Source organism: Canis aureus, chromosome 30, assembly GCF_053574225.1.
Source record: "Canis aureus isolate CA01 chromosome 30, VMU_Caureus_v.1.0, whole genome shotgun sequence".
Taxonomy (NCBI): Eukaryota; Metazoa; Chordata; class Mammalia; order Carnivora; family Canidae; genus Canis; species Canis aureus.
In genome coordinates this window covers 16,829,468-16,851,305 of record NC_135640.1, presented here as the reverse complement: position 1 = coordinate 16,851,305, position 21,838 = coordinate 16,829,468, and positions in this window count along the sequence as shown.

Sequence of the window (21,838 nt, the reverse complement as noted above, 5' to 3'; positions counted from 1 at the left end):
AAGGTACATTTAAATATATTTACTGACAGTTAACAAAAAATCAAAGGATTACTTAAAATGTCTACATTATTGAGAAGTGTCCATCCCATAAGGGGATGGGTAACTATTATATTATGTAATTCTTTAATAGTGTTCTTAATGAACAACCAGAAAATTTTAACACAAAGAATAACAGATAAATAAATACCAATAAGCTACTAAAAATATTTATTTAGCACCTCTCAAGTTCAAGAACTGTTCTTAACGCTCTAAACAGATTTGACAAAATGCCTGAATTTTTCTCCCCATCAGGAAGAAGCCATACAATCTGGTTGGGAGGGGGGAAATACATATATACAGAGAGAGCAGGGGAAATCTTACAGTATAAAGATGTAGGGATACCTGGGTGGCTTAGTGGTTAAATGTTTGCCTTCCATCTCAGGGCCTGATCCTGAAGTCCTGGGATCGAGTCCCCACATCGGGCTCCCTGCAAGGAGCCTGCTTCTCCCTCTGCCTGTGTCTCTGTCTCTCTCTGTGTGTCTCTCATGAATAAATAAAACCTTAAAAAAAAAAAAAGGTGTAAAAATAACTGCTGGCATTTATTAGGTCCTCACAACAGCCCAGACATTAAATCAAAGGCAAGGAATCATCTTATTTAACCTTTATAGGGATCTGAGGGAAGGCCTACAATCATTCCCATTGTACAGATAAGCAAACTCATGATTATGGAGATCAAATATCCATCCCACAGTCACCTCTCTGGGAACCACAGAGCCCATATTCAAATCCAGCTCTATCAGTGCCACCCTTTCAGCATTTTCAGACTCAGTAGCATTGCTAAGGCTGAGGACTTAGTACCAGGTTTTGAATTGTAGCTTTTCCCATTCCTTGCTTGGTGACCTGGGGCGAATGTTTTCACCTCTAATAATAGTAATAGGTTGCAGATGGTCAGAGGTGAGTTGGGAGAACAGAAAGCAAGGCCACAGAAGTGGAGGAATGCGTGTCCCAGAGATTTTGGCTGGAGCGAAGACTGGATGCTTCAGAGCCATGGGAACTAAGCCTGGAATTAGGGAGAACTCAGACTGTGCTGGGTCTTAAAAGGAAAGGCATGGGAGCCTCATTTCACGCTGTTAGCAACTGGGAAGCACTTGAAGTTGAAACTAACAGCTTGAACTAATATGTACTGTATTACTGTCCTAGGATCAGGTCTGAACAAAAATACTACCCTCAAACTTCCTGGGTTGTGTCTTAAGAGATTTATTTTAAATCCTTCAACACAATACAAGGTAAATATCAATGTGCTTATTGTATATTTCTATACGGTATTAATTCAAGACGGATGTTAAATATCTAGTGAATAAAGTAGTTCATATTTCAAAGACACTAAAGTATGCACAAGCTTTATTCACACACCGTGCCTCTCTCTGTTGCCCCTAGTAAATGGTGGAAGGAAATTACCAAATGATGGGAATTGGTAGCATCATCTTACCAAATTACGTGTTATTCTAAACTACTTGTTATTTTTTAAGCTAACTAATTTGATTAATAGAGTGTAGACATAGAAAGACAGTCTTTGGCAGGCACCTCAGTATCCCAAGAAATATATTTTCCATGTTATCCCATATATAGCAGTTAAGTAAATACATTTTTACCTCTCCCAGGAGACCAGCCTTTGAAAAGTAACTCAATGTATTTAGGTTGTGAGAAAATAAACTGTCTATATTCTCATGGCTTTCACATCATTCATCGCTCAGATGGTCTCTCCTTTTTTCAGCTATTGCAACATACTGATTGTCTCTCCAAATGCTATATACAACCTAATGCAGGAAATTAAGTCTCTAAGGTCCATCTAAGATTAGAAGAAAACATGAACACTACTACAATTTGATCTTTTAAATGTGCAAAGTATCATACGCTGTTTCCTAAAGTCATTTCTGAAAAATAAATAATCTCACTTTAAGGTGTTTGGATTGTTTTCATTTTATTTTATATCACATCAGTAAGGTTTAATAATAACTATTACAATATCCCCCAAACAGGAAACTGAGGAAAATATTACACATCTTACAGATTGCCATGCAAGAACTGAAGATGTATAATTTTAGGCAATGATATAATGGCAATAATTCCACCTCTCTTCCCTTTTTGCCCTATCCTATTTCTTCTGAAATCCTACTAAAATATTTTAGGGTAAAAAATCCTAATGATAAATTAAGAGAAAGTGTCTCACCCTATGTTTATATTTGGTTTTATGGTGGGGCAGGAGGTGGGAGAGAGTTCGTGTTCTATGATCAAGTAGGTTTTGAGAAAGGTTTCTTCCAAATTAAAAACAAAGCTTTTAATTTGCTCATTACATTTGGGAATCTAAACGGTGAGGTCATAGTGGTAGCATTTTTTTTTTAACTCATTTTACCACAGGATTTCCCTTTCACAGACCACCTGGCAGAACCAGTGATCCAAGGAATGTACTTTTTCAAAGTAGAGGCATAGAGGGCACACCCATGTTCTCTCAGGGATGCAGAGGAGGCCAACTTGAGGGAGAACTAGTTTCCTGAATTGATACTCTTTCTTAATGTGATGGATGGTAACCCAAGGAACAACCCATCAAAGAACAGAATCTTCCTCTTCTGGTTTTTCAAAACAAAAGCTAAGCTCACTGTACACATGAGGCCTTGCTCCAGCAAACCTCCCCACTAGACTATGTTCTGAACCCACTTCAGAAATGGAACTCCTACTGTCTGCTGAGACTCCAGTCATTGCTTGAAGAAAGGACAGCAGTTAATCCAGTTAATAAGGGGAAGGTTCCTCTAGGCATTGACCCAGAACCTGTCTCCTTGGTGATTCCGTGGGCCTTTCAGCTGAGCAAAGGCCACTGAACTCCCCTGCTGGATCCTCTGTCAGCATTTTACTTGGGATTTAGTTCCAGAAGAAGAGAAAGAGCCAAGACATCTTACAAACTGTTTCTTAAGAAGGAAGAAAAACTGACATCTCAGGTACTTAGGAATGAAAGAGGCAATGAGTCATAAAGTCTTCTGTGTTGCTGCATTTTGCTAACTAGGTTGTTTCACCAATTTGGCTTTAATTTCCCAAATATTAAAATGAAAAAAAAATACCATTTGCTTGCTTCATCTCATGCTGTGAGGATGTAATGAAGTAATCATATCTGTTACAATTTAAGATTCTCCTTCCTACAAGTTATGTCTCCAGGCAAGTCACTTAACCTCTCTGGGCCTCAGTTTCCTGCAAAAATGGTAACAATAATGCTTTTCCAAACTACTTTTTAAGGTGGTAGTAAGGAACTAAGGAAGATGAATGTCCTATAAAGATTATATATTATTGTACAGCTTTGAGAAATTTTTTAAAAATCAGAATACATTTTTAAAAAAGAAAAGCAGAAGAAAATCCTCCCTTACAGTATTTATGGTAATAATTTGGGTTGTTTTCACTGACCTTTCATGGAGTTTGGCTCTGTGTCACTGTCAAATGGAAAATTAAGTTTGTATGAAATTGTTAATAGGTATTTTATGTGTGCTTCCATAGATTGTTCAAGCAAAAAAAATATATATATATATGTATATATATATATATATATATATATATAAAACTTTTCTTTAAGTTCTCATTTCTTGATTCTTTTTATTTTCTGTTTATTTCTCTAAATATGTAACAGTGAAGGATAGGATGACCGTACTTCCACACCTGGGTCACTGTGTTCCACAAACTGTGGAACCCAACAAAAAGACATATCTCTCAGGCTGAAATGTTCTTGGCTATCCCTGCTTCCTGCCCCATCCAAGAACCTCCATTCCTGCACAAAGCTGGTTAATGTTCTTTTTTGGTGTTACTGCTCCTTCTGACACTTTGCTGGTGGTGTGCCACAGACACGATCACCACAGGCCCTCCATTCCTCTCATGTTTCCCTGAGATGTGACTTGCATTTGACTTGTGGCTCTGGGAAAGGTTTGACCCTGAGACAATATCCCAGCATCAGCCCACTGAACTAAAGACCCTGAACAAACTTGATGGAGGGGGATGGTGGTGGATGGTGGAAGGGGTGACTTCATTGGTCATGGGTGTCAAGTGAAGAGACATGAATTCATTTCCTACAGCTGCTATAAGAAATTACCACAACAGTGTTGGCTTCTAACAACATACATTGATTATCTTACTGTTCTGGAGGTAAGAAGTCCTGAATGGGTCTTCTGGGCTAAAATCAAGGTGTTGGCAGAATTGCATTCTTCTGGAGATTCTAGGGGAGCCTCTTTCAGCTTCTAAAGTCTGCCCACACTTCTTGGATGATGGCTGTGTCAGCCTTCTATTTCTGTCACCAGATCTCTGACTCTCCTATCTCCTTCTTTCACTTAGAAGGATACTGTGATTACATTGGGCTCGCCTGGAGAATCCAGGATAACCTCTCCATCTGAGGATCCTCATCTTAAATCACAAGAGTGGTATCCCTTTTGCCATGTAGGTAACATATTCACAAATTCTAGGGATTAGGATGTGGCCTTCTTGCAGGGGGCGAGGAGTGTGCATTACTCTGTCTGCTACAAAAAAGGAAGGACTAAAAGTGGGGAAAGAGAAGTCAAGACCTCAGGACTCAACGAACCACAGAAGAGATCACCGAACTGATACCCTCTGAATGAGTTTTTCCTCCTGGGGTGCCTGACTGCTCCTCTCCCAGCTCTAGCCGTACCCTGTGATCTCATCCTTTTTCCTACTGAACGGAAATTGTTCTGAAGTTCATCTCAAAGATAATGAGCTAATCTAGGCTAATGTGCTCTTCAGGCAGGGCTGCATTATCACCAAGACTTTCTATAGAAGAGGACGCTCCACTTTTATTGACCTCACCACTTAGTGAGTTGACTGTAGAGAATTTGTGGCCAGATAGAAAGGGAAGGAGGGACCCCACTGGGAAGATGTTTTGCTGAGAAATCCTCTCAAGTCACTCCAGGCAAGGAGTTGCCTTAATAGGCTTCCTCTTATGTAGGCCTGGCTCTGGAGACAAAATTGCTCTTCCTACTGAGCAGAAAGATACTCCCAGGCTTTTTCTGACTACAGCTTCCTCATATATTCATGAGAAAAATCATTTCCCTTGGTGTCAACTAGTGACTTTAGGATCACCAAAAACTTTACCCACAGCACTTGAATCAGAACATGGAAAACAAGGCTGTTCTTAGCAAATTTTTCATATTCACTAAATGATCAAGATATGAAAAATTATCTGTATTCCCTTATTAGCTAGGTTCATTGCATAGTTTCCAGCACTGCTGTTTCTTCAACTGCAATGGTTTTGTACCTGACTGAATTTTACCTTTTTTTCTTTTTTCTTTCTTTTTTTTTTTTTTTTTTAATTCATAGTCATCACTGTCTCAGGGAAAGTTTCCTTGACTTCCCTGATCTAGAGCTTAGATTCAACCCAATGCTTGTTTATATCCAGGCACTCACCACATTATGATTTGCATGTAAGCCTTTCGCTAGACTATAAGGTCCCAAAGGCAAGGCATGTGCTTCAGTTACCTTGGGCAACTGAATGGTTTGATGAATAGATAGATGAAGTAGCCCTCCCAGAGCTGGTAAGCTGCAGCTGTAGAAAGCCAAAGATGTGGGGAAACATACACAATAGCACTGGGAATCTGGGAAGAGCACCGAAGAGAGTAAGAATTCCAAAAGTGATAGGAGTGGCACAGACCTGGGAAATAAGCGTCATTAATTTAGTTTTGCTTTGAAATATTTTAATGCAATATTCCTTGCTATCTTCCCCATTCAAGCTCCCACTAAATGTCTGGTATACAATCAGACTTGATATGTGTTTAATGGTTGGTTCATTCCCTCTTTCTGGCTCAACACCGACCCAAGAGGTCAAGCCTAAGTCAAGAATCATACAAAATAAAATCTAAAAATTGCATTACTCTAAGGCCATATAATCAGAATGGCATATAGATAATGAACATTTATTGGTTTCCTGCAGTAAGGAGACTTTCATTATAGCTGGTAAGCATCAATAATAAAAGTAGAAAATAGATGAAATCTGCCCTCAAGCTTTGCATTGTTAACAGAGGAAACAGGAAAAATATATACAGTGAAAATGATTCAACGATACATATTAGAAGTTATCCTGGCCTTGAGGATGCTGGGAAATATGCCCAATTGGCCTCCTGGAGTCTAGATCAGACCATGGCAAAACTGGGTCATAGGAAGAAGAGATATGGTTCCCTTCTCAAAATTTCTTCGAATTTTCTTCATGGGGTAACACGAAGTATAGCTCACACAGTTGTTCCAAGGATGGACTCATTCTTGCCATTAGAGGGTGGTCCAATGAAAGCAAAGCTTAGGAATTTTGTTCAGTGGTTGTGACAAGGCAGCATATATCTCTAGTTGTTATTGATTGGTGCCTTGCAACTATGGTAAAACCTAAAGATGAAGCCAACACAGAGAGGACAGAGCCAAGAAAAGCACAAAAAAATGGGACAAGAACTCCAGCTGAACTATATCTGAAGCCTTCCCTATCTTAGTGCTTTTTTAATGTATTCCACTTACCTTTATCCAGTTTGAATTGGGTTTCTGTGGCTTGCTACAAGTTTCGGAGAGAGTATCTATGTCCAGCACCTTCTATTCTCCAGTTGATCTAGTATACAGAAATGTGTGGGGAGGCATTTGAAGTCACCTTGCCATAAAAAGTATTAAAATCATTAAATGTCCATAAGAAAAGAATACAACATATGGAAGAGACAACAATATTGGCATAGAATACCAGATACAAACGTTGCTGAAATGCAAGAAAAACTATAACAATCAAATTCAGGTAAAATCTATAGGGTAGAAACTACTCTTCTATAAGAATGGTCTGAGGGTTGAAAGTGATCCCTGTATGGTCTTTCCTAAAGAACTGAAAATGCAATCATATCACTGGAGAGGACAGGAGCATGTTAAGGGTCAGAGAAGGTTGAACTGTTTCTCTGTATCACTCAATCAGTGATCATCACTGACAGGATAAATGTAGAATTTTTACTAAAGAATACTTTTCATTGAAAACAAAGATGATTCACTAGCATAAATATAAAAAAAGAAACAACAGGTGGCGAATACAACTCAAGACATTAAATTTCCATGAGTCACTGAAGCCAGATGGCATGCATTTAAGAATTCTGAAGAAATTTAAGATCAAAGGATTTTGGATACTAACAATATGGGCGATTTATCATATAAAACAACTATTAGACTTAGGGAGATTGCCAACTGTATTATATGACACTATTAGGAGAAGCACAAATTGTTCATTCAATGCAATTAAATGCAATGAAACCTAACAAGCTTATTGGACACCACCAAGAGCAAAGCACTGTTCTAGGCACTGGACACTCAAAGGTGTTTAAGACAAGGTCATGTTCATCATAATCTCACAACTGAGAAGACTGTACATTGTCAGTAGCAGTCAGCAATGCATAATGTCAAACATACTGATTTTATAAGAATATTTAAACAAGTCTCTTATAAAGTATTTTTCCATTTGAAAGATGAATTAGAGATTAGATGAAAAAAACTGGAACCATTCCAGGTAGGTTAAGAAGTGAAAACATGGGTGCTTTAAGATTTGTGGAAAGACTGGAGACATGGGCCCTAAATTAACTTCCAGAAGAATACTCTAGATACCTCCATGGGAGACAATGCTTCTGCGAAGGTCAAGAGATTGGAGAAGCAGGAGGCTGTTTGCTCCAGAGCCACCATGCTACCACTTCCACAACCTCTGCCATAGAAAACTGGGTCCCCACACTGCCTTTCAACACTATCGAACTAAAGACAGACATTGGCAACTCCACTCTAGATGCCACAGAAGTATCAAGCATGCAAGGTCACACTTGCCAGTAGGAACAGCTGAAGTAACAGAAGCACAGCGTCTGCCTCAGGATGTCCACCTCCACCTTCCAAACCTCAAGGGTGTTTGTTTGATAGATATCTGCAAGGAAGTCTGGGAAATGTAGATTTCTAGCACTACTGCATTATAATACAGTATAGGATACAGGACAGCGAGGCACACTGAAATAGGGTGGAATGGAATCTGAATGAGCTAATCCAATCCATACTCTACCTCAAAAGATGACATTATCTCCTCCCTATTTACAACCTAGTACTTCTCTATGAACTTCCACCTATGATTCACCCTAAAGCGGCTCCTTTGCTTGCCTATTTTGTTTATCTTCAGCAGCCACCTGAATGACTGAGTCAGAAGACTTGGAGTTGGCCTCAGCTGCTCTCTCATTCACTGGACTATCAATCGTATGGTCAGTAAATCCTGCCAATTCTATCTCAAACACCACTGTCTTCATTCAAGCCCTCTTCACGTTTTAAACAGAGTATTATTAAGTTTTTTTTTACTAGTAATCTAGCAGGCTATTCCCTTTAAAGACCTTCTATGTGTCCTAACTTTCAGAAATGTCTAAGATCAAAATCTCATCACGTCGCTCCTTTGTGTAAAACTCTCCAAAAGTTCCCAATTTCCTGCACAATGACATTTAAGCTTCCTGGTAGGCCAATCAGAATCCTCCCAATTAGACATTAGCCTACCTCTTCAACTTCTCTTTTTCCAGTTCTATAGCCCTTTTACCCTGTCTAGTAATTCTATACTCCCCAAGTACACAGGACCCTTCTATGAGTCTGTTCCTCAAATATATTGCTTTTTGCATTCCAGATTGTACTTTTCCACAGTTAACAAACTCCTATTCATGCTTCAAAACACAGTGCAAATGTTACTTCTGAAAAACTTTCCCAAGTAGCATTCATTTTTCTCTCCACTTCACTGTTTCCACATATTTCTCACACTGCTATTTGAGTGTGTTTCGTGATAGATACCTTTCCCTCAGGCTGCATGCCCTCTACTAAACTGAGTATGCCTTTAAGGCCGGGGCAGATTCTCATCCAGATTTACATATTGTTTGCCACCCCAAACCTTTCTCAGGTGCTGGTACATCAAAGTATTTATTTATTGCATGACCACATGAAGAAAATATAAAAGCATTTATAAAGAACTTTTTAAAATAAAAGAAAATTCAAAGACTTAAAAATATATCAACTCTATTGTAATAAAATAATATTCATCTCCTCTTATCTGACTCCAAGAGAAAAATGAAAAGATGTTAAGACAATAAGTGTAGTGTTCATTTTAAAACCTGCTCCCTCTCTAAAAGATGTAAACTTGGCAGCCTGACTTGAAAGAGTCAAGATGAGTACCTGGGAGTTTCTTACAGGCAGCACTGGCTCTCTACTGAGAATGAGCCAGCAAAATCCCAGAAGCCTATATACGGTTTTTCTTGGACTATGTATACGTTTACCTTCTAGTAGCTGGGTGGCCCCAGGGAAAGCTGCTGACTTTCATGGGGAACTCAAGAGAAAGAAAATCTGCTCAAATCCAGAGGGAACTTAAGTCAAAGAACAACTAAGCTCATTTTGTAATAACTCCAGTAATGATGAGGAAATCATAACCTGTAACTGCAACTGGGAGGGCCCTAGACTGACAGCTGGCTCCCAAAAGAAAAACACCATCAAAGTTCGATTGAACGCTATTCTTAAAAGCATGAGTTTTAAGGCAGAGTTTCCCAAAGTGTATGCTAGGGAACACTAGCTAAGGAGTTTGTGGTTGAGAGTACGGGGGAAAAAGCGTGCTATGTTTTCTTCTGGGAATATCTTAAGGATAGGCTGGCATGGCAAGCCTCTGAGAAGTCCCATTAAGTGTTCCCTCAGATTCAAAGGTTCTCAGACATATTTAGTTACTCTTGTTCTCATTTAACAACTTAGCAACATCCCGCATAACCAGTACTCCATACTGATGCAGGGAAGGGGGAGGATAAAAACAGAAAGTTAAAACTGACATTCCTGTGATGGAAAATCATGTGATTGGAAGGGAGTAGCTCTCTGTCTCTAGAGACACGAGACAAACTCTAGAGTGCTTAGAATAAGGATGTCCCCTGGTCTCCCAGCAGTGGCCCTGGGGAAGATATGCCCACTTCCTAATCCCCAAGACCTGTGAACATTATCATCTATGGCAAAGTATGCTATTAAGTTAAGAATCTCAGGGGCAGAGCTTATCCCAGATCATAAATATAATCACATATATCTCTATAAGACAGACACACAGAAAAGGATGTATTGTGAAGACAGAGCAGAGATGAGAATATGAAGGCAAGGATCAGAAGCTGAAAGAGGAGCAGATTCTCCCCCCCCCGAAACCCCTAAAAGGAGTGCACCCTGCCAATACTTTGATTTCAGACTCCTAGCCCCCAGAAGTGTGAAGAGAGTACATTTCTGTTGTTTCATGCCACGAGCCTGGGGTAATTTGTTATAGCAACCACAGGAGACACATACACCCAAGTCAAACAACTCCTTGACTGAGGGAGGCAGTGAGCAATGTTCCACCAACTTTCACAATGTTCCTAAAGGTAAGGGATGAGCCTGCCACTTCCACCCCTGGCATCCCCAATTTTGTTTAATAATCTGCTATAGTCCTTGTTGAACCTATTTATATATAATAGCTTCTATCATACCTCAAGGCAATGAGTTTCATAAATTTGCTACCCGCTGTGAATAGCATCTTGGTGTACAGACTTTTTTATGGCACGGTGCATTTTCATGATGAATCCATTTGTCCCTTTTTTCAACTTTTGCTTAATGCTTCTATCATTAACTTAAATAAATGTGGAAGACAATTGAACTCCACTAAATAGGACAAAGGTCAGAGAGGAGAGCTTGGAACAGTTAGACCATATTCATGAGACACATAAAAGGTAGCTCCTTCTGAAGTTGAAGACTTCTATGGAAAGTGCTGTGCCTGTTCAGAGCACTGAAGTACAGGCTGGTGGTGCTATCAGAGGAGAGCCTTGAGGCAAATATTCAGCTGGAGAACATTTCAACAGAAGATGGCCCAGAGACAAAATCATGCAGAGACACAGAAAATTAAGTTCAGCGCCGGGACCCACCTCTGCTGAGCTATAGGAAACATTTCCTTTCAGTCTTTAATAGAAAAATAGCCCTATCATTAGATTAGTGTTGCGTAAACCCTGATGAGACTGATGCAACAGTTTTAAGGATTAAGCCCATAAACATATCTTACTGGTTGTTTTGACACTTACATTCCACCTGCCACCAGAAGAGTCTAATTTATAAAAAGAAAAAAAAAATCCATTTACTATAAAGAATTGGAATTCGGAGTTGATATGTTTAAGGGCCAAATAGATATTAGAGAAGAGAGCATACAAAATTTTGGTTACTTAGCATTAGTCCAGCTTAAGATTCTAAGACATTTAGTCTCAAACCTTATCATGCACGAGAATCACCAGGTGGTAAGTTCCAAATGCAGGTTCCTGGGTGCCCCTAGTTTTTCCTGATTCAGTAGCTGAAGGGAAAATGTGAGTGATGAACAGAGTGTTATGTGTTGAGAAATGGTATTTTAGAATGTGTATGTGTGCACTTATTAAATTTTAAATATTGTAGTGGTCAGCCCCCTCTTCTCTTTCTATACATGCTACCACTTGCCTTGGGGACAAGACAAGATAGCAGAAGAATGCATATATTCTTAGAGAGAGAGAGAAAAAAATTCAAACACCTGATACCAAGACACAGCTACTAAAAAAATCAAAGACATAAATCTGTTCAAACTATCAACTTAATCATCTTGAAAACAATTGCACTATACAGTCAAACGACACCTGTTTTATAAATCTTCTTACTGTTGCAAGAGATATATAGACTCAAAAGGAAGAAAAGTAATTGCTAACACTTAGTGAGGGTTTTCCACGTGTGGACACTGTTCCAACCGCATTACGCACAGTGACGCATTTAATTCTCGCAGGATCTCCCAGATGGAGGTGCTGTGTTTACTCCCTCTCTCACTGATGAGGAAACAGATGCCAGAGTTTTGATACTGCTGCCAGGGTCACACTACTAGTGAGCGGTAGAATAGGTATCTGGACTCGAGCAGAATACAGCATCTTGGAAACATCTGCTTTCCATGATTTCATTTATTGAATTCCAAACCTTTGTATATCACTTTGTCATTGAAGGAATTCCATATAGCTATTTCATTTTTTTCTATTATTTTTTGCCACATTGATTCCCTCTTTTCTGACCTCCCAAGTTTGTATTACTACATAGAACTGTTTTCAGAATCCAGAGTAAAAGAGGACAAAAGCCACCTTTCCTACTTCAAGCTTGCCAGCAACTTGAATGTCAAAGATGCCTTCATCCCAGATGCCTGGGTGGCTCAGTGGCTCAGTGGTTGAGCATCTGCCTTTGGCTCAGGTCATGATCTTGTGTCCAGGATCAAGTCCTGCATCAGGTTCCTTGCAAGGAGCCTGCTTCTCCCTCTGCCTATGTCTCTGCCTCTCTCTGTGTCTCTCAGGAATAAATAAATAAATAAATAAATAAATAAATAAATAAATAAACCTTGTTTTTTAAAGATTTTATTTATTTATTTCTGAGAGACACAGAAAGGGAGAGGTAGAGATATAGGCAGAGAGAGAAACAGGTTCCACGCATGGAGTCCGATGTGGCACTTGATCCTGAAACTCCAGGATCACACCCTGGGCCCAAGGCAGGTGCTAAACCACTGAGCCACCCAGGTGACCCAATAAATACATAATCTTAAAAAAAAAAAAAAAAAGACTCCTTCATCCCATGTGAGGTGGATGGTCTGGATGCATTCTGGAATGCTACAATTCCATCCTTTCCAGGGTCTTTTAACTAAACACAGCACTAAGAAATCTCTTCTCACAGTTAAAATAGCATGAGTCCCAAACTACATGGCTATAAATCTTTAAGACCACACATCCCCTTCATTAGCAAGAAGGATAATGTCTCTATCACAGATTAAAAACACAGCCCTGTTAAGCTGCCCTTCACAGAATTACTGGTCCAAGCCCTGGATTTTTTTTTCTGATTTTCCTCTCACTTTTCAATTTACAAGACCTCCTTCCCGAAGCCTTTTTTCTTTACACTGACCTAGTTCGGGGGGGTGATTTTTTTTTTTTTTTTTTTTTTTTTTTAGGAGTGGTCTTCTTTCTACAGTAATAAAAATGGTGTCGGCCACTGAAGCAAAACTGGTAAGTGTTGATTATGATACCTTTCCCTCCCTTCATTCCCTGTTCTATTTCTTTACTCTATATTTATGTTTCATACCCTCCAGTTTCATTCTCTTAATGCCACTGTTGGGCCTCTCTCACTTTCTTTTTTTTAATTGAAATTCAGTTAGCCAACATATAGTAGTACGTCATTCATTTCAGATGTTGTGTTCAATAATTTCTCACTTCCTATTTTATATCCATCACCCCTTTCATACAGATTCCATAAGCATCACATGGCTGAATGATAGTCACTTAACTTTTGGAATAGAAACTCTGCATGTTTCAGGAGCCATCTCATGCTTCCCAGAATAAAGGCACCCAGGGCTTCTGGATGGTACCAGGTTTACACCAAGCAAAACCAGCAAGGAATCCAAGGTCTCCAATGGCCAGATGGAGCCCTTTCTGCCTGAAGGATCATCCAGGTGGGAAGACAAACAATTGAGATGATAATGACCCTGTCCTCACAGCCTTCACAATTTAATCAGGAGAGAAAATCATGCAGAAAGTGCGTGTTACAAAGGCAACCAGATGTCAGAGGATAAAGTCCAACACCCTCAGGCTTTACACAAGCCCTCTGGGATATAAGCCTCTGTCTCTGAAGCCTCCTCTGTGACTAATCCTGACCCAAGTCCCTGTGTTCTCAAGGGCATCAAGACCCCCTATGCTTCTACACCTTTGTGTCTATACCTCCTTCCACTTGAAAAGCCACCTCTTTCCCTCATTGGAATGACAAGCTCCTTCTTCCCATTCCAGAATCTGACATTTCTGTCACTTCCTTCGGTGAGTTTTTCTCATTTACCTCGGTGGTTCCACACATTTTACCATTTATCTCTTCGTTCCCAATTATATCCATGTCTCCAACATTCAGTTCTGGAGTCTGGTCCCTACTACGTGCTTAATAGAGGGTAAGTGCTCAAGCAGCCAGAAGCACAGCAGAGTAATTAAGTGCTGTGTTCTGCTTTTAGATAAACCTGAGTGCACATCCAACCCTATACTTATCACGCAGGTGACCTTATGGAATTTCCAAAAGCATCAGTTTTCTCCCCTGTAAAATAAATATGTCTGTATCAGAGAGCTGTTGCTATGATAAAAAATGACATGTGAAGAAACCCAGTACAACTTATTAATATTGTCATTATTATTATTAAAGACTAGCCTAAATACAATAAGTAAAATTTCATATATTTATGCTAAGGATGTAATGAGTAGGAAAGGGATGATGGGTCAAATGTAAGTGAACGGCAGCAGAGTCTGGTGAAAGGGGTTCTTATATTTTTAAGGTGTGATGCAAACACAAGTCATAGAATGGAGGAAAAAAAAATATTGGAGGCAAAAATAATGGTACCAGGAGCAGGTAAGTAACATTGAAATATATTGAAGGAGGTGACAAAATAATAATGCTGAGAAATAATGGTGAGAAATGTTGAGGAGCAGGTGGTCCCCAAGGTGGGACTTGGTCCCTAGGGAAAGCTCTTGAGTCAAGACAGAAAATGAGTATGGAGGATTGCAAACAGTTAGGTGTAGGATCTCTTGAAGTAGGAAGAGATTTGAAGGCAAAGAGAACAAATAAAAGACAGCAGCATCCAGGAACTCCACAAGGATACCAGAGGGCAGGCCCTTACAAATGCTAATGAACTGACGCTGAATGAGTTCAAGTCGGCAATTTTGGGGGGAGTGTTACGAACACTTGCTGATGATCAGCCACTTGCTGACTGAAGTAGAAGCAACCAGAAAAACAGTTTTACTTGAGAAGGCCTAGAAGTGAGTTCATGGCCAATCCCAACGGGGAGAAGAGTAAGCACTTCTCAAGCATTTGCTGATCAAGACTTTTGCATATCTGAACTCCCGCACATCAAAGAGGACTTCCCGCTGGGTTTGCTTACCCCTTTAACTAAGTCCTTGATTTAAGGACAGAAGTTCCTGTAAATGGAGAATTTTGAATAGTCAGAAATTGCATTCAGGACAATAGAGCTGTTCTTCCTATTAGAAAGTGGCACAGCTGGTGTTATTAATCAAGCAAAAACACTGCCCACCTAGAGCCCAGTGACCTTCACCCAGTGGTTGTAAAATTGGCAGGTATCAGATTTCAAATGTGAAGTGCCTCCTAGCTATCCTGAAAGACTGGGATCCAAAGGTCAGAAGTTCCTTTACTAAGAGGTCAGGCCACTAAGGTCAGGATGTCCAGATCTGTGTCACAAAGGTCAGAATGCTCTGCCAACAAGACTTCAGCCAGAGTGTGGAAGAACCCCATGGGTGAGAGTGTAGCAAGAGAAAGATCAATAGGCTTATTTGCCAGGGTTAAAGGAATTTGGGTCATAGAATCTGGCAAACCCAGATGAGTTGGGAAACACGTTTTCCAATTTAAGTTGGGTTAATGAGAATTTGACATAATTCAGAACAAAGTGTGCTTGTCTCCATGGAAGGACCAAGGTGTCAATTTTATAGTTTGTTGCACATGGTCAGGACCACTCTGTGTTGTGCTTAGGAATGATTATATTCTTTAGAAGTTGAATTTGAAAAGTGATAACTTTGAAGTTTAAGAGCCAACTATTTCCTATCTTTGTGTCCCATGTATTTACAGAGACCAAAATGAGACATTAATTACCTTAAGGTATCATTAAATATGGATACAATGCATTTCAAACAGTTTTTATCTGCATTTTTATTTGTATCTACCTTTCTTTCAAAATTATTTTGAGGGTAAAAAATAAAGTATCTTATTTTTAGGTCTATTTTATTTAATTCCATGTCTTTATTCTGAAAGTTACAGTACCAGTAGATTTGATAAAGGCAATAATTTGGAATCACTTACTAACAAGATAGCCAAAGGAAATTTGTAGTAAAAAATATTAGATATATACCACATTTTTCTTTTAAAACACAGTAGTCAAAGCTATTCTTATGGAAACCTTTTCTTTTAGGATCTTTTTTAATGCACAGGACATTTTAATACATACTATTCCGTTTGATACCCACTAGACACAATATACAATATATAAATAATTAAGTTAATTGTGAAATATTTTTTGGTATTAAATGGAACTTGGACAAGTTAAAGACAATGAACTATAGTTCCATTTTGGCATGTGATTTCAATTAGCTCTAATAAGATTATGTATTTCATCCAATGTGCATTGTGTCAAAAATAAATTCCTATGACCTAATGTCATTAAAATGTTATCATCTTTGGCTCTTCTCTCTTCTGAAATGTACTAGGCACCGTGCAGAATATTGCAAGTTTGCATAATAGAGAATGGCAATATGAATGTTGAGATGTAATTCTGTTGTCTTTTCAAGATATACTGCAGCAGAACTAATGACTATATATCTCAGCTTTAGCAAGATCCAATTTTCTTCTCTAAACTAAAAAGTCACTCCCAAGATTTAGGCTTTCATTTTATAAAATTATTCCCTTAAAAATACACAAGAACTGCCAAGACTAAAGTAACAAAAATGTGTGGCTACAGATAGTTGCTGCCTTATAATGCACTGGTGTTTCATTAATCACTGTTTTCAGACTGTACATTCTGATTTGTATGTGATTTCCAGAGTAATATATAGAGCAGTCAAAGTTGCATGTGATGGCCAATTGAATATTTTCAGGACAAGGGGGAGAGTTTATATTTGTAAGGGCAAATTAATACTTGATCACATAGTCTTTAGGATAATGTTCTTGACAGTCCCTTCTTCAAATGTCTTAGAAGAGCCTGAGCTGTTATCCTGAGAAACATGTTTAAAACACCTCCCTTTAGCCAGACTCTCAGGTTTCCTTGGAGGAGAACCAAACATTTGATAAGAACCTTTGTTTTGTTTCAAAACCTCCTTTGGGGTCAGATGTCCCCACTCATAATGCTTAATTCACTTGGATAATGTGCCATCAAAGCATTTATCATGATTATGCTGTTTAACCCAAATTAGTGAGTGAAAAGATTTAAAATGTTATCATTTACTAGAAATTTATGGAATTCTTCTCAAAGAAAGGAGTCTAACTCAGCCAATCAAATACATTCAATGTTCCCCTAAATTCGTATTTAATCTTGTATACATTTAAATGATTTCATATTCCTAAAATAAGTTCTCAACTCCAACCAAGTAAATCTTACCAAATGGTAAAATCCCAATTCAGTGCCCATTTCCCTTGAGAAGCCTTACCTAACTACTCACTCTCATTTAAAATATAGCTTGTATCACCTATAGTAATCATTTTTCACTAGCTTATGTGCATGTCACATATGTTGGTCATGCTTCCCTAACTAGATCCTAAATTCACCAATGAGAACAGGGAAGAGAAGAATCCACATTAATTGATCTGCTAAAAACAATGGAATGTGTTACATACTTTATATATGCTTTCCCACTTTACAAGTTCAAGGTTTTATACTTCTTGTTGAATTCTAAAATATAGGGTACAACTGGTGTTCAAAAAATGCTTGTTCATTTAAAAATAGCGTTTAAAGTTTTTTCCTCCCAAAGATGTTATTATTGCCAATTTATCCTATTAACCATTAGTAAAGGTCTTTCTAAGATTAGCTAAGCTTCATATTCGTAAGAATTTTAGTCTCATTTTTAAAAATTTTATTTATTTATTTGAGAGAGAGTGAGAGAGTATGAGTGCAGGGAGGGACAGAGGGACAAGCAGACTCCTCACCCAGTGGGGACTTGGGGCTCCATCTCAGGACACTGAAGTCACGACCTGAGTCAAAGTCAGATGCTTAACTGACTGAGCCACCCAGGCACTCCAGTCTCATTTTTATAAAAGCTAACTCAGAGGTAAGTATCATGAAGTAAGATAACAACCTTAATGTGTTTTATAGTCTTTTTCTTCCCTTCATCCCTTCCAGGGGCTTAATTTACAACACAATCTCAACACAATTGTTAAATTATAAACTCTAGACTAAAAATGCCTGGGCTCAAATTCTAACTCCACCAACTTGAGCAAATTATTCAAATATTTTACAATCAGTTCCTTTATCTACAAAATAGAGATAATGGTATATTGTCAGAGGTGTCCATGCAGGTTAAACAGGATGATGTGTACAAAATGGCTGGCCTTTAAAAAGTCCTCAATAAATATGAACTTCTTTTTAATTATTTGCTTATAAATTTTCTTTCTCCATTTTCCCATCTGCAACCCTATCCAAATAAGTCAGAGAAAATGTAATAGATAGGTCACATTCTTTACTCTCTTCGACCCATTATGAAAAACGGAGTGGGATAAAGGTGATCAGACCAAAGACTAAACTTATATATATGCCATCTTATCCCATACCTCATCTTGACCCTCTTCTCTAGTAGAACCCTTTTCTCATACTTTGTTCACTCTGGTGGATTTACTGGTCCAATTTACTCATATAGATAAATCACTCATATATGAATGGCTTCAGGATTGCCCCACTCAGGCTTGCTAAAGAGGATTTGCCATTTCTTTCTGAGTTTCTTCCCATGCCTTCTGCCATCTGATGAAAAGCCTCTTTTGCCAGATTGTTTCTTCTGAATTTCTGTCAAAAAATTCAGAAGTAAAGTGGTGGAAATAAAAAACAAACAAACAAAAAACAGTGCTTAGACTGGGTCTGGGGAAAGCTCTCCGGAGTTTCAGAAGTGAGAAACATGGGGAAAATTGCAATGTGTGAAACTAGAGTAGAAATGGATTTAAGAAGTCATGGTGTGGACTCCTGTTCTCTTTGTGGTGTTCTAGAAACGGAAATAAAGACATTTGAGTATTTTGAACTGACTTTTCAATTTCTGAATTTTTCTTTAACTATGGTACATTCTGAGACTGGGCCACATGGTTCACAGCTTTATAACTATTATTCAAGTTAAGTACATGACTAAAATTTCTCATAAAGTGCAGGAAGAAAAAGTTGAGGATACAAATAGCTGTAGTAGTGTATTAAGACAATTCCTATTGTTCAAGTTGGCTAAACAGCTTTCAGCCCTGGGCTCCACCAAGCAACAATCAATAAATCCATTCAACCATCCTCAACAGCTGCATTCTCTGAGTCACTTTAGCCATTTGCATTTTTAATTTTTCCTACAAATTTAAAAAACATTTAATATTTCTCTTCCTTTATATTTCAGCCCACATGTTTTTGCTTCTCTCAATTTAAGATGATCTTTAAATCCATAAGCACTTTGTGGAAGGTAATATATTTTCACAGTGATCACTATTAGCCTTTTGAGTCCCAAGAATAAATGGTCCCTAAGAAAGAAACACAGAGTATAGATGCATTATTATCTTAAGAGAATTCCAAAGTGGGCTTCTCTTCCTTCTGCTTCTGGTGCTTTCTCCACAAATCCTACAGTTCATTATCCTAAAAATGAATTTGATTGCTAGAGGGTAGCAGAATATGCCACCACAAAATATGCCACTTGGCATAGAGCTTATTTTGAGTTGAGGACAACTGAGAAAAAGCAGATACAAGAAAAGCTCTCTGTCCTCCCTCTATTTATCTAAAAGCAGGACATAAATTGTAAATATGTCTCCCCTCTCCTCTCCACCAGGAAGGACAGAAGTTAATCACTAAAGACAACTGTAGATACTTATCAGCCCAGAGATGGCACTAGACAAACCTATGTAACAAATGTTACCAACTAGCCTTTTCTTCTATTAGTTCACCATGTATTTACCTTCCCACAATTTACCCTCCAAAAAACTCAGTTATCTTTCCTTTGTCTTGTCATTTCTCTAAAAACATATTGTTCTTCTGTTAAGACGCCATATAAGCCCAAGCTCTAATCACCCGTTTGAGTTACTCATCACTGGGTACTTCCATGTGTATGCACACATTAATAAATTTGTTTGTTTTCCTCTTGTTAATCCGTCTTTTGTGAGTCCAATTTACAAGGCCTCAGCCAAAGAAACTAAGCTAAATAGAGAGAAAAGTTTTCCTCCTCCACATTGCTATGATCATGCTTAAAAACCTCTGTTGGCTTCTTATACCTATGGAATAAAATCCCATCTCCATAGAGGGTCCTTCCTAATGACTGCAATAGAAGGATGAATAGAAATGTATAGGAGCACAGAGGAGGAAGAGCTGCTTGGCTGGAAAGCAATGGTGACAAATTTGTCATGGTGAAGGGAGGTAATAAAACGTTAGTACTCCAGGAGTATTAATACTACCTGGAGAAATTGAGGAAAAGCCACAATTGAAAGGTGACACCTGAACTGAGTCAAATGTTTAGTGAGTCGTGTTTGGTTAGTGCTATAAATTTTCCCAGGAAGAATATTTTAGAAAGAAGAAACAGTATATACAAGAGAAGCTCCTCCTCAGTTTCCATGTGAAGCATCTTCAGGCAGTAGGGAAGAGCTTTGTGTGGCCCAATATAGAAAGTGTTGGAGAAAAGTGGTGAAGAGACAGGTTGGGGCTTCTATTGCAATCCTTAGCAGGAAGTATTGAAAATATCTGTCTCAGATATGTGTCTCCTCTGTGGTTCTAACTAAATTCCTTGCCAATGTTAAGACTTCCATAGTCCCAGGACTTGGTATAGTTTTTGGTGTTTAAATCTTTCCTGAGTAAATGAAGCAATCCATCAATGAAACGCTTTCTAAATTAAGAATGAGAGGGAACATTCACTAATATTTAATAAGTGCCCATACTCTTTACCAGACATTGTACTGATTCTACAAAGCTCATTCGTAATTATTTAATGAGTTTTATCAAAAGTCTCTGCTTTTATCAAAATTTATTTATATTACATAAAATGTAACACAAATATATAACACTTTAATCAAATAAAGTAAATCTTCTAAACTTTCAGGAATTAGATGCTTGCTGAGGACTTATTACGCAAATTGTTGAAGATGCATGTCCTATGTATTAATAAAAAAAAAAAAGCAGTGGAAACCAACTAAGAATTGGAGCAAAAAAGTGCATCCAATTTATTCTCTTTACACAGATGTAAACCCAGCAGTCTGCATTTCTTTTATTTGTGTATTGGCTGTAAACAGGCAACCCGTTCTGCTGTGTGCTTTGTTGTATTTTTTTGGCTCTTTTGGTGGCAAGTAGCAGACTAGTTCAACCCAGCTTAAGCAAAAAGTAAATTTAATTGTAAGAACTTAAGAGAGTCTGAGGGCACCTGGGTGACATAGTCCTTTACACACTGGTCGAGATCTCAGGGTCCTGACATTGAGACTCCTATGGATCTCCCTGCTCAGTAAAGAGTTGGCTTGAGATTCTCTCTCTCTCCCCTTCTGTCCCTCCCACTAGAGTGCATTCTGTCTTTCTAAAAATAAATCTTAAAAAAATAATAAAAATAAAAATAAAAAAGAATTCAAGAAGGTTTCACAAACTCTAGACCTCTAAAAGAATTAGAGTTAGAGGGGCACCTGTTTAGCTCAGTGGTTGAGTGTCCTTCTTTGGCTCAGGCCCTGATCCCAGGTCCCTGGGATCAAGTCCCACACCCGGCTCTGTGTGGGGATCCTGCTTCTCTCCCTGCCTGTGTCTGCCTCCCTCTCTGTGTCTCTTATGAATAAATAAATAAAATCTAAAACAAAAACAAAAACAAAAATTAGAGTCAGAAATAAAACTGTTAGGCAGTGACTTTCTCCATGGTTTCTTATTTCCTCTATTCTCTTTGCCTGTTTTCATCATTACTGTTTGTCATTCTTTTGTTTCTCTTTCCACATGGTGGAAAATGAATAGCTCATCCAGGACATTTTACATGTTGCATGTCTCTAACCATGCTTAGAGACCAGCTAGATGACTCTGAGAATCAGTTTCTTTGAGAGAGAATCTGATTGTCTTAGC